This window comes from Otolemur garnettii, unplaced genomic scaffold, assembly GCF_000181295.1.
Source record: "Otolemur garnettii isolate 467f Iridium unplaced genomic scaffold, OtoGar3 scaffold00030, whole genome shotgun sequence".
Classification (NCBI taxonomy): Eukaryota; Metazoa; Chordata; class Mammalia; order Primates; family Galagidae; genus Otolemur; species Otolemur garnettii.
Genome location: NW_003852425.1, coordinates 10,754,161 through 10,768,805, shown reverse-complemented (window position 1 = coordinate 10,768,805; position 14,645 = coordinate 10,754,161). Strand labels below are relative to the sequence as shown.

The window sequence follows — 14,645 nt, the reverse complement described above, 5'->3', positions numbered from 1 at the left end:
AGCACACATCTGAGAGTAAACGAGATAAAGATGATCATCCAGTAATAGCAATGTCTATTTAAGAAAAATCAAGTTTCTGGTTTTAGTGTGGCATGTAAAAAGTTTAGAAGTCACCATTCTATCCTTAAAACTAAAAAGCTAAAGAAGCTGAAGATTCAACAACTCTTCTTAGTATCATCAACATGAGGACACAGAGCAAACCACTTCTCCTAACACTGGAAAGACGGGCAGATTCAGAAAACCACAACTTACCAAAAGAGAAACCTACTAGCAGAAACCTACACAGGCCAGAGCAGGAAAACCAGAACAAATCTGCCGGTATCTGCTACACTGATGGAGACTCAGTGTGAATAAATCTGAGAGTTAAAACACCAGGGGGACTTAGTTAAAAGGGGAGCCCCAGCTTTTGTGAGTTTTACCTAGAGGAGCCTTACCAAGTGCTCACAAGAATACTGGACAAAAAAAAATCACCTCACGTTTCTAGCAATGAAAGAAGAGCAACCCTTTGAAATACATCATAACATGTTATTCCTAACAAGACCTCACCTCAGGAGAAACTATTTCACCAGAACCTAACCTTCCTGAGGAAGGAAACACCCCATCCACCCCAGCCAGCTTCAGTCTTCTACATAAGGAAAGCAATATACCCAAAGCCGGTCCCCACTGGCCATCCTATCCCACCTAAGGGGAAAAGATTACTAAGTACTGGTGAAGACAATAGTTCAGAGGTACAGACGCATCAGAAGACTGAAACCTAATCACAGAACACTCTCCCTACATCTTATCAACAGGTTTCTAAAGGCCCATTTATAGAAGTTTCGTTTCCCAGTACAGGTTAAGTATCCTTTATCTAAATGCTTGTAAACAGAAGTGCTTTGACTTTCAGATTTTTTTGGATTTTGGAATATTTGCATTGTATTTACCAGTCAAACATCCCTAATGCGAAAATCTGAAACCTGAAATGCTCTAATGAGTATTTCATTTAAGTATTACATCAGTACTCAAAAAGTTTCAGATTTTAGAACATTTCTGATTTTGGATTTTCAGATTAGAGATACTCAAGCTATACATCATGTCCACCTTTCAAGGAAGAATTACAGGAAATATTAGAAAGCAAAAAACAGAACCAGGGTCATATATGGGAGGAATTATCAGACTAGAACTTTTTTTAAACTAGAATTAATATGCTAAGGACTTTATTGGAAAAAGTAGGCAACACGTAAGAAAATATGTATACTGTAAGTAGAGAAATGAAAATTCTATGAAGGAATCAAAAAATGTTAGAAAGAAAAAATATTATAACAGAAATGAAGAATGCCTTCACTGTGCTCATTAGCAGACTAGACAGGATGAGGAAAAAGTCTGAGGATACGCATATGACATAGTAAATTCCAAAACTGAAAAGACAAAAAAGACTGCATGAAACAGAACAGAATATCCAAGAACCGTAAAACTACAAAATGTATAACATATAAGAAATGAAATACCAGAAGAAAAAATAGAAAGGAACAGAGCATTATTTAAAGCATTCACGACTGAGAATTTTAGAGAGTTTTCCCTAAATTAGTATCAGACACCAAATTATAGATCCAAGAAGCTCAGAGAATCCTATGCAGAATAACCGCCCCAAAATCTACATCTAAGCATATAATTTTATTATTCTCAAACCACAAAAAGAAAACTAAGATAAAGAAAAAATCTTGAGAGACGCCAGAGGATAAAAACACCACCTAACAAAGATAAAAATTATTTCTATCTTCTTATCAGAAATCAAGCAAGCAAGAAGACAGAAGAGTAAAATGTTTAAAGTTTTTGAGTGAATAAAACACCAACAAAGAATTCTACAGCCTGTGAGATATTTCAAAAACGAAAAAGAAATGAAGACTTTCTCAAATAAAAATTCAGAGAAACTGTTGCCAGTAAACTTGTCTTAGAAATGATGAGAGTTTTTCAGAAAGGAGGAAATGACACGGGTCATTTCTATACAAAGAAAACAAGAAAATCACAAAAATAATAAAGATTAAATAAAAACTTTGACTTACCTTTGTTATTCCTAATTGACATAACATTTTGTCCAAAATAATAATGGTAACAATACATTTGAGCATGTACACTTTGTGTGTGTATATATATGTATATATATACTTATGCATAAGTGAAATAACATCAATGATATATGTATAGGAATGGGAAGGAAAATTTAAAATATTATTATAAAATACTTGCACTCCCTGTGAAGCAGTATGATGTCAGGAGATCTGGATTAGTAGTAAGTGTATATTACAAATTCTAAGCCAGTCGATTAAAAAGTAAAAAAGAAAAAAAGAAGTATAATTGATAGCACTAAGAAAGGTGTGAAAATGAAATCCTATTAAATGCTCAGTAAAAACCACAAAAATCAAAAAAAAAGTAGGGAAGACAAAAATATGAGCAAAGAACTAGGGCAACAAATAGAAACACTAACAGAAACGGCAGATATTAACTCAACTATATCAACAATCTCTTTAAACGTCAGTGGTCTAAATACAATCAAAAGACTGTCAGAATAGATCAGAAAACAACTATATGTTGTCTATAAAAAACCTACTGTTTTAAGTAAACAGAAATATGGAAATTAAATGGATGAAAAAAGACATACCATCATGACATTAATCAAAAGAGAGAATAGACTCCTGGGCGGCGCCTGTGGCTCACAGGAGTAGCGCCAGAACCATATACCAGAGGTGGTGGGTTCAAACCCAGCCCCAGCCAAAAACTGCAAAAAAGAAAAGGGGAACAGACTCCAAAACAAAGACTGTTATCAGAGATAAAGGGAGGCGTCACATAATGATAAAGGGGCTAATACTCCAAAAGGACACAGCAACCCTGAGTCAGATGCACCTACGGGAGTCTCAAAGTGTGTGAGCAGAAAGTGACAGGAGTCAAGGAGAAATAGCTGAATTAACTTTTGAATATTATAGTTGAAGACTCTTTATGATATTCTTTGGTTTTTACCCAAAGAGGTTCAAAAATTAAGTCCACACGCTCAATTCATAATTGTCAAGTCACAGAAGCAACCTAAGTGCTCATCGACCCGTGAATAGATCAATGAACTGTGGTATATGTATACCATGGAATATCATGCAGCCATTAAAAAAGATAGAGACTTTACATCTTTTACATTTACCTGGAGTTGAAATATATTCTTCTTAGTAAAGTATTGCAAGAATGGAAAGATGAATATCCAATGTACTCCGTACTAATATGAAATCAATATATAAACATGTTCATCAATATATTACATGTTCCTAGGAACAATAATACACTATTAATGTCCAGTTCAGGGGTAGAGGGAAGCAGGAGAGTGGTGTGGGGAGGACGTTTGGCAGAAGGAGGGGGCATGAGGCGGGATCCCACCTAATGTACACATCGTGAGGGTGTATAACACGCTCCCTGGATGAGGGGCTTTTCTACAAATGGAACTTTGCCCTAGAAGTGAGAACAATGTAACCTAAATATTGTACCCTCATATTACTTTGAATAAAGTTTAAAAAAAATTAAGTCCACACAAAAACGTACACATAGTTTATGGCAGCTTTATAACCTCTAGAACTTAGAAGCAACCACAGTATCCTTCTTTGAATACATAAATAAACTGTAGCACATACAATGGGATATTATTCATTACTAAAGAGAAATGAGTTATGAAAAGACATGGACATGGAGAAACTTTAAATGCATACTACTAAGTGAAGAAATTCAATCTGGAAAGGCTGGCACTGGAAAAGGTAAAACTACATAGACAATAAAAAGAGCAGTGGTTCGAGGGATGAGAAGAGAGTAGTGAATAACCATCAGGGCACGGAGAGTTTTTAAAGATACACGCATTACACATTTGTCCGAACCCACAGAGCATATCATACCAAAAGTGAACGCTATATAAACTATGGACTTTGGGAATAATGATAGAAAAAGGAAGGTTTATCAACTACAACAAATGTATCCCTCTGGTGGGAATATGGATAACAGGAGAGGCCACACATGTGTGGGAGTTGGGAGTGTATGTATAATCCTCTCAATTTCGCTATGAACCTAAAATTGCTCTTTAAAAAAAATTTTTTTAAAGCCTCAAAGAATACTCACAAAAATTACACAGCAAACAAAATTTCAATAATTCCAAAATGACTTGAGCAGGCAATAAAACAGTAAATCGAGAATTATAAATTGAGAGAGAAAGTATTTTAAAACAACCCTTCAGAAATGTTAAAGTAGAAGAATTACAATGATTAACTAAAAACTTTTAAAAAAAAAAAAAGACAAAATAGTAGTACCTATAACTTCAGACAGAACAGACTTCAGAACAAGAAAAGTTATCAAAGATAAAGAGGCACATACGTAATGATGGAGAAAATATTCCAAGATGAAACAATAATCCTTAACATGTATGCACCTAATAACAGAGTGCCAGAATGTATGAAGCAAAAAAAAAAAAAAAATGAATCCACTATTATAGTTGGAGCCTTTTAACATACTTGTATCAAAATGGACAGATGCAGCAGGCAGAAAATCAGTAAGAATACAGTTGAATTCAGTAACACCATCAATCAATTGGTTACAATGGATATTTTTATACCACTTCATCTAACAAAGCAGAATATGCATTCTTCCCAAGTTCACATAGAACATTCACCAAGATAGACTACATTCTAGGCCAAAGAACACACCTTAACAAATTTAAAAGAATAAAAATTACCCAATGTCTGCTCTCGAACCACAATGGAATTAAACTAGAAACTAGCAACAGATGACTGGAAAATCCAAAAACACTTGGAGATTAAACAATACATTTCTAAATAACACATGGATCAAAGAAGAAACCTCGAGAAATTTTTAAATGCTTTGGACTACATGAAAATGAAAATATAGCATACCAAAATCTATGATATGCCCCCCCCAAAAAATGTTTAGAGGGAAATTAATAGTTTTGGATGCCATCACAAACGAAGTTGTTTGGATTCCATTTCTTGTGAGGTTGTTCACTGATAATGTGTAGATATGCAACTGCTTTTTTTGTAGTTTGATTTTGTATCCTGACACTCTGCTAAAATCACTAAAAACGCTTTTGTGGATTCCTTTGGGATTTTTTATACATAAAATAATGTCATCTGCAAATACAGTTTTACTTCTTCCCTTTTCAATTTTAAAGGATTTTACTTCTTTTTCTTGCCATATTGCTCTTGCTAGCACTTTCAACACAAGGTGAAATAGAATTGCCAGAAGCAGACATTCTAGTCTCGATCCTGATCTTAAAACCGACTTCTGGTGTCGGCTCTGGGTCTGTGGCAAACGGCCTTTATTATGATGAAGAAGTATCACTCTGCTCCTCATTTGTTGGCTTTTATCATGAAAGGGTGTTGACTGCACCAAATGCTTTTTCTATACCAATTAAGATGATTGGATCTCCCACCCCATTCTGTAAATTCTATAATATACTGTAGATGTAGTATATTATAGTGATAATTTTTTATATTGAGCCACTCTTGCATTCCAGGATAAACTGTATTTGGTCATGATGTATAATCCTTTTAAGAGGCTGCTGAATTCAATATACTAATATTTTGAAGATTTTTGCATACTCATTAAAGATAATTAGTCTTAGTTGTCTCTTTTATTTGTAGTGTTTTTGTTTGCCTTCAGAATCAGGGTAATGCTGACCTCAAACATTGAGTTAGAAAGTGTTGCCTCCACTTCAATTTTTTGGAAGAGTTTAAGAAAGACTGGTGTTCTTTCTTAAATATTTAGAAAAATTCATTAGTAAAGGCAAGCAAAGTCCTTGCCTTTTCTTCATTAAAAGGATTTTTGTTTTTCAGATTCAGTACTGACTCAGAAACTCTATTCGGATTTTCCATTTTGTTTTTTGCAGAGACATGTTGCCCAGACTGAAGTGCACAAGCTATTGAAAGACCCAATTACAGCCCACTAAAGCCTGCAATGCCTACATTCGAGCAATTCTCCTGCCTCAGCTTCCCAAATATTTGGGACTCAGAGTCTCTACTTCTTGCGTCAGTTTTTGTAGTTTATGTAATTTCTTGGGATTTGTCCTTTTCATTAAGGCCAGCAATAGGAACCTGAGGGCTTAAAGCCAAATGTGGCTTTCTACATCCTTAAGCACTGACTTTCGACTAAATCCAAATTTTATAGAATGCTTTTTTTTTTTTTTTGGAGACAGAGTCTCATTTTGTCACCCTTGGAAGACTGCCATGGCATCATAGCTCACAGCAACCTCATACTCTTAGGCTCAAGGGATTCTCTTGCCTCAACCTCCTGTAGCTGGGACTACAGGAACCAACCACAATGCCCAGCTATTTAGAGATAAATTCTCACTCTAAAACTGGCTCAGACTGGTCTCTAACCCATGAGTTCAGGCAATCTACCTGCCTCATCCTTCCAAGTGCTGAGATTATAGGCAAATACTTTTATTTTTATTAATACATTTTTATTTGTCTTTTATATATTTATTTTTAAATGAGTATATTTAAAATACCAAAGAGGCTCGGAGCCTGTGGCTCAAGTGGCTAAGGCGCCAGCCACATACACCTAAGGTGGTGGGTTTGAATCCAGCCCGGGCCACCAAACAATGATGGCTGCAACCAAAAAATAGCCAGGTATTGTGGCGGGTGCCTGTGGTCCCAGCTACTTGAGAGGTGGAGGCAGGAGACTTGCTTGAGCCCCAGAGTTGGAGGTTGCTGTGAGCTGTGATGTCACAGCATTCTACCCAGGGGGACAGCTTGAGGCTCTGTCTCAAAAATAAATAAATAAATAAATAAAATACCAAAGAATATTATGAAAAAGAAAAAAAGATGGGCAGCACCTGTGGCTCAGGCACCAGCCCCATATTCCAGAAGTGGTGGGTTCAAACCCAGCCCCAGGCAAAAACCACAAAAAAAAAAAAAACAAAAAGAAAATACCAAATAAAGTAAGTTCCAATGAAAGTATGACATAAAGGCTAAATTAACAACTGCTATGTACGTGATTTAGTTCTAACTTCTCCCATCTGACTGGCACCATTACCATCTGAGGCTGGTTGGCAAGGGCTTATGGGGGTCAAGTACCCAAATCTGTTCTCTTTTGACAATGGTGCATTGCATTTCTGTTTGAAGTGGAATTTGTGAATAGCTGCATGGTACATTTTATTTCTGTCCACTTAACAGCCCATCATGTCAAAGAAGACCAAGAGAACACAGAAGAAAGAAAATAGATATTTTAATGAGGATTGGGAATTGCAATATTATTCTGTTTCTGCTAAAGATAAGATGATTTGCTTGCTTTATAATACTACAATATCAACATTAAAGAAATTCAATGTTCACTGGCATTATAATACACATAAGAACCACAAATATTTTAAATTAGAGAGAGAACAAAATGTTGTACTGTAGAAATTAAAATATAAAAAGCAAACACAAAGACAATTCTTTCAAGAAGCAATAAAACCTGGAAACAATGCCACTGAAATCACTTATAAAGTATACTCAGGAACAAAGGTAAGACATTCATCAATGTAGAAATCATGAAAGAATGCATTGTCCAAATTGTAGGACACTTAAGAGCCAGGTTCCAAAGTACAGGTAACTTGTTTCTTTGAAACAGAACCGGGACTCATCACAGCATGAATTAGCCTTCAACTTAATGGAACAACTTCACGCAGTCTTCAAAAGGAAAATATATATTATTCAATCGTTTTGGATAAATCAACTGATACTGACTCAGCACAGGTTTTATACTTCATTCAGGTAACAACAGATTTTTTTTTGCTATGAAGTTACTTGCTTTGGGAACACCTGTGAACAGAACACAGGTAACCGATATCTTAAAAAATTTCAAGATAAATGCCTGAATTTGGACCGAATGTGGTAAATTTAGTGAGTGTAGGTACAGACAGTGCACCTTCTATGACAGGAAAACATGAAGGGTTTTATCGCACAGATCAAAAAAGAAATACTAGCAAACCCAGATGTTCTCATTTCTTTTCATCATATCCTGCATCAGCAAAATCTCCATGCTAAAGCTATTATTTTGAGTGACACTTTGGACCAAATTGTAAGCATTGTTAACTATATTTATGCAAATGCAACACAACATCATCAGTTTCATAACATGCTGAAGTTGAACCATGAAGTATTCAGTATGGATTTACCATATTATTCTAACATGTGTTCGCTATTACATGAACAGGTGTTACCCAAATTTTACCTCTGTGATAACAGAAAAATTTTATCAAGAACAGAATCAACAATGTAAATTACTAAAAGAAGATTTCTATATAAATACAGCATTTCTGTGTAAGATGTCAAATCAAAATTACTTGAATATTTTTTTCAAGGTAAAACTAAGTCTATATGTATGTGGCAAAAAGTCCAAGCATTTCAAAAAAACCATTTTTTCAAAACATTTCTTCAAAAGGAAATTTCAGATGAACATTTTCCCCATTTACAAAGGTCCATGATGAGCAGGATGAGATATGCAAATCATATGAAGAATGCAAGTTGCTATAGACCTATTACTTGGAGAATACAATAAAAGGTTCACTGACTTTGAGAATCATGGCATCATTCTCTCTGAAATTAGCATTTCAGGCTCACCTACTTGATATCACCAAGGCACCTAAAGAATGGCAGATGGGGTGGCGCCCATGGCTCAAAGAACAGGGCTCTAGCCCCATATACTAGGGGTGGCAGGTTCAAGCCCGGCCCCGGCCAAAACTACAAAAACAAAAAAAGAATGGCAGATGGAATTGATTGAGCTCTAAGCAGATGACATGGTAAAGTCATTGTTTGACAGTCAGATCCAACTGAAATATAGAAAAATGTGATAGAGTACCATTGCCTTCAACCACATGTCCAAAAGATGCTGTGTTGCTTGCCAACCATCTACTGCTATGAAACTACATTCTCTTACCTAACCCAAAACAAAATGCCCTCAAAGTCACAAATGACTGATATCCATCTGGAGGATCAACTGAAACTGTGGACCTCCGTGCTGCAAACAAATATTCAAATGCTTTCCAACAAAAACACACAACAAAGTCATTAAAAGGTTAACTTCAAAGTTAACACAGTTTTCATTTTTTGTAATTATTATGTACCCAGTAGTTAGATTTTACAAAATAATGTATTTTTATGTATTAATATATCTAAATGAAGCTTCTTGAATGTGGCTTTGATTATAGCTTTATTTATGCAGCCTTCCAACATGAAAAAGTTCTCCACCCCTGATCTATCCAATTTGTTGGAATACAGTTATTCATGGTTTTCTCATGTAATGCTCAAGTCAGAAGTAATGCTCACTCTTCCATTTACAACTTAGTAATTTGAGTCTTTTTCTTTCTCTTAATCTTAATCCACTAGCTTTGGGGGTAGTTTGCTATTCTTGTCTCAAGTTCCTTCAAGTGTATACTCTGGTTACTGAATTGAAACCTTACTTCTTTTTTAATGTAAGTTTTTATAGCTGTAAGCTGCCCTCTGAGCATCCTTTTGCTACACCCCATAAGATTTGGCATGCTCTGGTTTCATTTCAATCACATTAATGTATTTTCTGATTTCTCTTGTGATTTCTTCTATGACCTACTTTGTGTAAGAATGCATTATTTAATTTCTTCATATTTGTATATTTTGCAATTTTCTTTCTGTTACTGATTCTGAGATTTTTCCCTTAGAGCCAGGAAAGATATTTTATGTGATTTCAATCTTGTGAAGTTTATTAAAATTTGCTTTGTTATCAAACATATGGGCTCAGCACCTGTGGCTCAAGCAGCTAAGGCACCAGCCACATACACCTGACCTGGCAGGTTCAAATCCAGCCCAGGCCCGCCATACTACAATGACAGCTGTAACCAAAAAATAGCCAGGTGTTGCAGTGGGCATCTGTAGTTCCAGCTATTTGGGAGGCAGAGGCAGAAGAATCACTTGAACCTAGGAGGTGGAGGTTGCTATGAGCTGTGATGCCATGGCACTCTACCCCAGGTGACAGCTTGAGGCTCTGTCTCAAAAAAAAAAAAAAAAAATTTTATATATATATACATATATATATAAATGTGTTTGGGACAATGTTCCATGTGCACTTGAGAAGAATATTTATTCTTGTGTTGTTGAATGGAGTGTATCATACATGCCTGTTACATGCAATTGCTTTACAATGTTGTTAGAGTCCTCTGTTTCTTTTTTGAGATTTTATCTGGCTTTTCTATCCCCTAATGAAAGTGACTTACTGAAGTCCACAACTATTAATCTATTTCTCTTTTCTAGTCTTTCAGTTTTTGCTTACAAATATTTAGGCCTTCGTCTGTTAGTTCTATTCAACAGTATAGTTATAACTGGTAAATCTTCTTGATAGCTTAAGGCTTTTATCAATATTATGACCCTCTTTGTTTCTTGGAACCTTTTCAGACATAAAAATTGATTTTGTCTGATAATAGAATTGCCACTCCTCACTTTGGGTTCATGGAATATCTTTTTCTATCCTTGTACTTTGAACCTCTATGTAGTTACGTTTATCAGTGTTACCTTTTCTTCATATGGCTTTCAAAGTGTCTAGTGTCTTTATTTCAGCCTGAAGGACGCCCTTTAGTAAGCATTTCTTGCATGGCAGGTCTCTTAGTAACAAACTCCCCTACTTTTTCTTATCTGAAAACAATTTTCTACTGTGAGACTTATCAGAAGAAGCCTGCACTTCATCCTGGAGATTGCATTGGAAGTATCATACTCAAAAAAATATATAAACAAAAATAAACAAAATAGATATAAATTGATAAATAGATATAAATTTATAAATAAAATTAGTGAGTTCCTATTTATGTTTTTCTCTTTTAAAACTATAGGATAATTGTAAGTAATCCACCAACCTCTTTCCTACCCAAAATAAATAAGAACTGGGGAGTGTGTAGATGGCAGCTTTGGAAAGGTTTAACTACGTCCTACTGAAAGCCCAGTTTTCTGGCATCTATGGTTTCCGATGAGCAATGAGTTGTTAATCTTATTGGCAAGCCCATGTATATAATGAGTCACCTATTTTGTTGCTGTTTTTAAGACTCCCTCTCTCTCTGGGGCTTTCAACAATCAGACTATAAAATATCTCAGTACAGACCTCTTAGAAATTATCCTGCTTGAGTTCATTGAGCTTTTGTAGGTATAAAGTCTTTCATCAAAGTTAAGAAGTTCTGACCATTATTTCTTCAAATACTATTTCTACCCATTTTTCTCTCCCTGCTTTTTCTGAAATTAACTATATGCAAATGCTGCTGTCCTGGACAGTATCCGACAGGCCTTTCAGGCTTAGCTTACTTTCCTTCATTCTCTTTTCTTTCTGCTTCTCAGAGACAATAATTTCAACTGTCATATCTTCAGGTTCACTGATTCTTCTGCCTGGTCACATATGCTGCTGATTCTCTATAGTAAAATTTTCACTTTACTTATTATGCTTCTCCACTCCAGAACTTCTATTTGGTTCTTTTTATAACTTCTGTCTCTCTACTGATTTTGTTCAGGCATCATTTTCCTAATTTCCTTTAGTTCTTTGTCCATTAGTTCTTTTAATTCTCTGGGCATATTTAAGATAACTGACTTAAAATCTTTGTCTAATATGCCTAATTAGCTAGGTTTCCTCAAGAATAGGTTTTGCCTTGTCTTCTTTTTGGTAAGTCATACTTGTTTCTTTGCTTTGTGATTTTTTTTGTTGAAAACCATACACTAGAACATATATGCCAATTATATGCTAATATATGGAAATTAAACTCTCCTGTCTTCCCTAGGGTCTGCTGTTTTTGATTATTCAAGGCTTAACTTGTGTTTAGCCAGTGTTTTGAAAGGGATTTCCTGGAAAACCAAAAGCTTTTAAACAAAAAAAAAACAAAAATCAAAAACTTTTCTCCTAGTCTGCAGCCTACCGTATACAATTCTGCCGTGGCCCTGACTTCCTGCTTGTTCCAAGCCTAGAGAGCACCCACTGATGAAAATGGATGGTCTTCTTAGGTCCTTCCTGAGCATGTGTCCTGCCATGTGCACACACGTGGCTTTCTACATTCCCCTGTATACCCTTAACTTTTCCCCAAAGCAGGTTTTTTAACTTGCCTTACAATGTTTTCAATCAATAGCCAATGCTTTTCTCCCCTGAATGGGTTCTAAATTAGGTGAAACAGATATATGAGCACCTGCATTAGCCCTTCAGACAGTTGGAACAGACAAACACAATAATTTGCAAATAATTCTGTTCTGCTTTCTTTGGAACCACAGACCTAGGTCCCACACTGGCAACTCAGGCTGCTCTCTTCAACGCTACTGCCATGCTGGGGAGGGAGTAAGGCACAGGCAAGGAAGAAAGGCACAAGGCATTCCTTCCACCTTCTAGTTGCTCTTTTCTTGGTCCAGCATGCCCTTGGTTGCTGTAAACTTTTGACTATTTTCCAGAGTCCTGGCAAAGTTAGATCTGATAGTTTCAGCTTGTTGTTCAATGTTTCTGTAGAGGGTGGGACAGGGTTTTGAAGCAGTCTGCTCCAATATTTTCCTGATGTCATATATTTTTAAAGACCTGAAAACTCATAGCATTATTTTTGTTCCATTTTAATCTGGGAGAAGCCTACGGTGGCATATTTCCAGAAATTTCTTTTATTTATTTTTTTTTTTTGAGACGGAGCCTCAAGCTATCCCCCTGGGTAGAGTGCCATGGCATCACGCTCATAGCAACCTCCAACTCCTGGGCTCAAGCGAGTCTCCTGCCTCAGCCTCCCAAGCAGCTGGGACCACAGGCGCCCGCCACAACGCCTGGCCATTTTTTGGTTGCAGCCATCATTATTGTTTGGCAGGTCCGGGCTGGGGATTTGAACCCGCCACGTTAGGTGTATGTGGCTAGCACCTTAGCCTCTTGAGCCACAGGCGCCAAGCCATTTCCAGAAATTTCTAATGAGCTCCTTAAGACTGAAGAATTAAACTGCTAAAATTGAACACAATCACATAAAAGAGTAACTTAGTGAATAAAATTGCTTAGATTTGTTTCAAGACTTTACTGCTATCACTTGTTTGGTGGCAAAGGCTAAATGAAGAGTATTAGAAAAACTGAAACACCCTATTATTCTTCATTAAATAGGATTTATTTTCCTCTAGGTACATGATGATCATTTTAAAAGATGTATGTAGCACAGGGCTTCTCAAACTTTTTAAACAGGTGGCCAGTTCACTGTCCCTCACACTGTTGGAGGGCCAGACTGTGGGCCCTGGGCCGAGTCGGCTGCTAAGCAGGATAGGCAGTGGCGGCAAAAATACCCAGCCAGCTGGATAAATGTTCTAGGCAGGCTGCATGTGGCCCGTGGGCTGTAGTTTGAGGACACCTGATATAGCACATACATATTCCACTGATAAAATTATTTGAGGTGACTTTTATGGAAATTAAAATACCAATACTTGAAGGTGATATTTCACAAAGAAGAAAATATTTGCCAGGGCCAGGCACAGTGGCTCACTGCTATAATTCCAGCCATGGGAGGGGAGGCAGAGGCAGGAAGATCACTTGAGGCCAAGAGTTCAATGCCAGCCTGGGCAACACAGCAAGACCTCATCTCTACAAAGAAAAACTTCTAAAACTTAGGTGAGCAGAGTGGCACATGCCTGTAGTCCCACCTTCTCAGGAAGCTGAGGCAGTAGTATTGCTTAAGCCCTAGAATTCAAGGTTAGAGTAAGCCATAATCTTACCAATAAACTCATCCCAGATGACGAAGCAAGACCCTGAGCCCTGTCTCTAGGAAAAAGAAAAAGTGGCCAAAACCAGCAAAGACCCTAGTAGGTGCTTTACCACAAGTTTGAGAAATATTGTTATGTACAATTACTTAAAATATTAAATCCTAGATGTACTAGAACTCCAAATTAAAATGCTTTAAGTAACTGTGTTTGCAAACAAACCAACAACTCAAAAAGCATACACATATAAATTAACAGAAAAAGAACTTCACAATTCATCAAACTTCACTGGATCATAAAATTAGTGAGCGGATCAAGGCTAAAACTGAATGCAGCAGCACAGAATAGATAATATCAATGTACTTTGCACATAAAGGTATGTATTGCTTCATAAAACTTATTTCTAGTATATGTATACATGAAAATATTAAACTCCAAATCTATTTTCTACTATACCCATTCCCCTCTTCCATCAGAAGAGTCTAAAAGAGAACATGCTCTGCCATAGCATATTCTTAAGCAGAGGTAAATATTTTCTCTACACTGCAGTCAGAGTCCTGTGTAGTTAAGAAGACAATTACCTAAGGGAGAAAAAATTTAGATATTTTACTACTTTTACAAGAATGTTAACTCACATATAATGAATTCATAACTCAGAAACCATGAAAATTTAAAGCACAGATCTAATCTAAATAGGTTGACAGGGTCCAAAATGTCTCACATTCAAGGGAAGATTTAAATAATTAGCCTCAGCGTTGTGAATATTAGATAAGTTAATAATATTAGATTGGCACACTAACTTTTGCTTAAGGAACTTTCTAATTTCCCTCTGCTTCAACCATAACTATAATGTGCATCCTTTTTCATAAATATTACTAAGAACACCCTCAGCAGCCTCTGATATTGGTAACTGTGAACAGGTTTAACCCAGTTCTTAATAAA

General features: G+C 36.3%; 1 protein-coding gene across 1 annotated transcript in view; it reads right to left on the bottom strand.

Moving 5' to 3' along the window:
- The window catches only part of FBXL17 (F-box and leucine rich repeat protein 17), a 486,505-nt gene that overhangs the window by 447,503 nt on the left and 24,357 nt on the right, over positions 1–14,645 (bottom strand). The gene's annotated exons all lie outside the window — the stretch shown is intronic.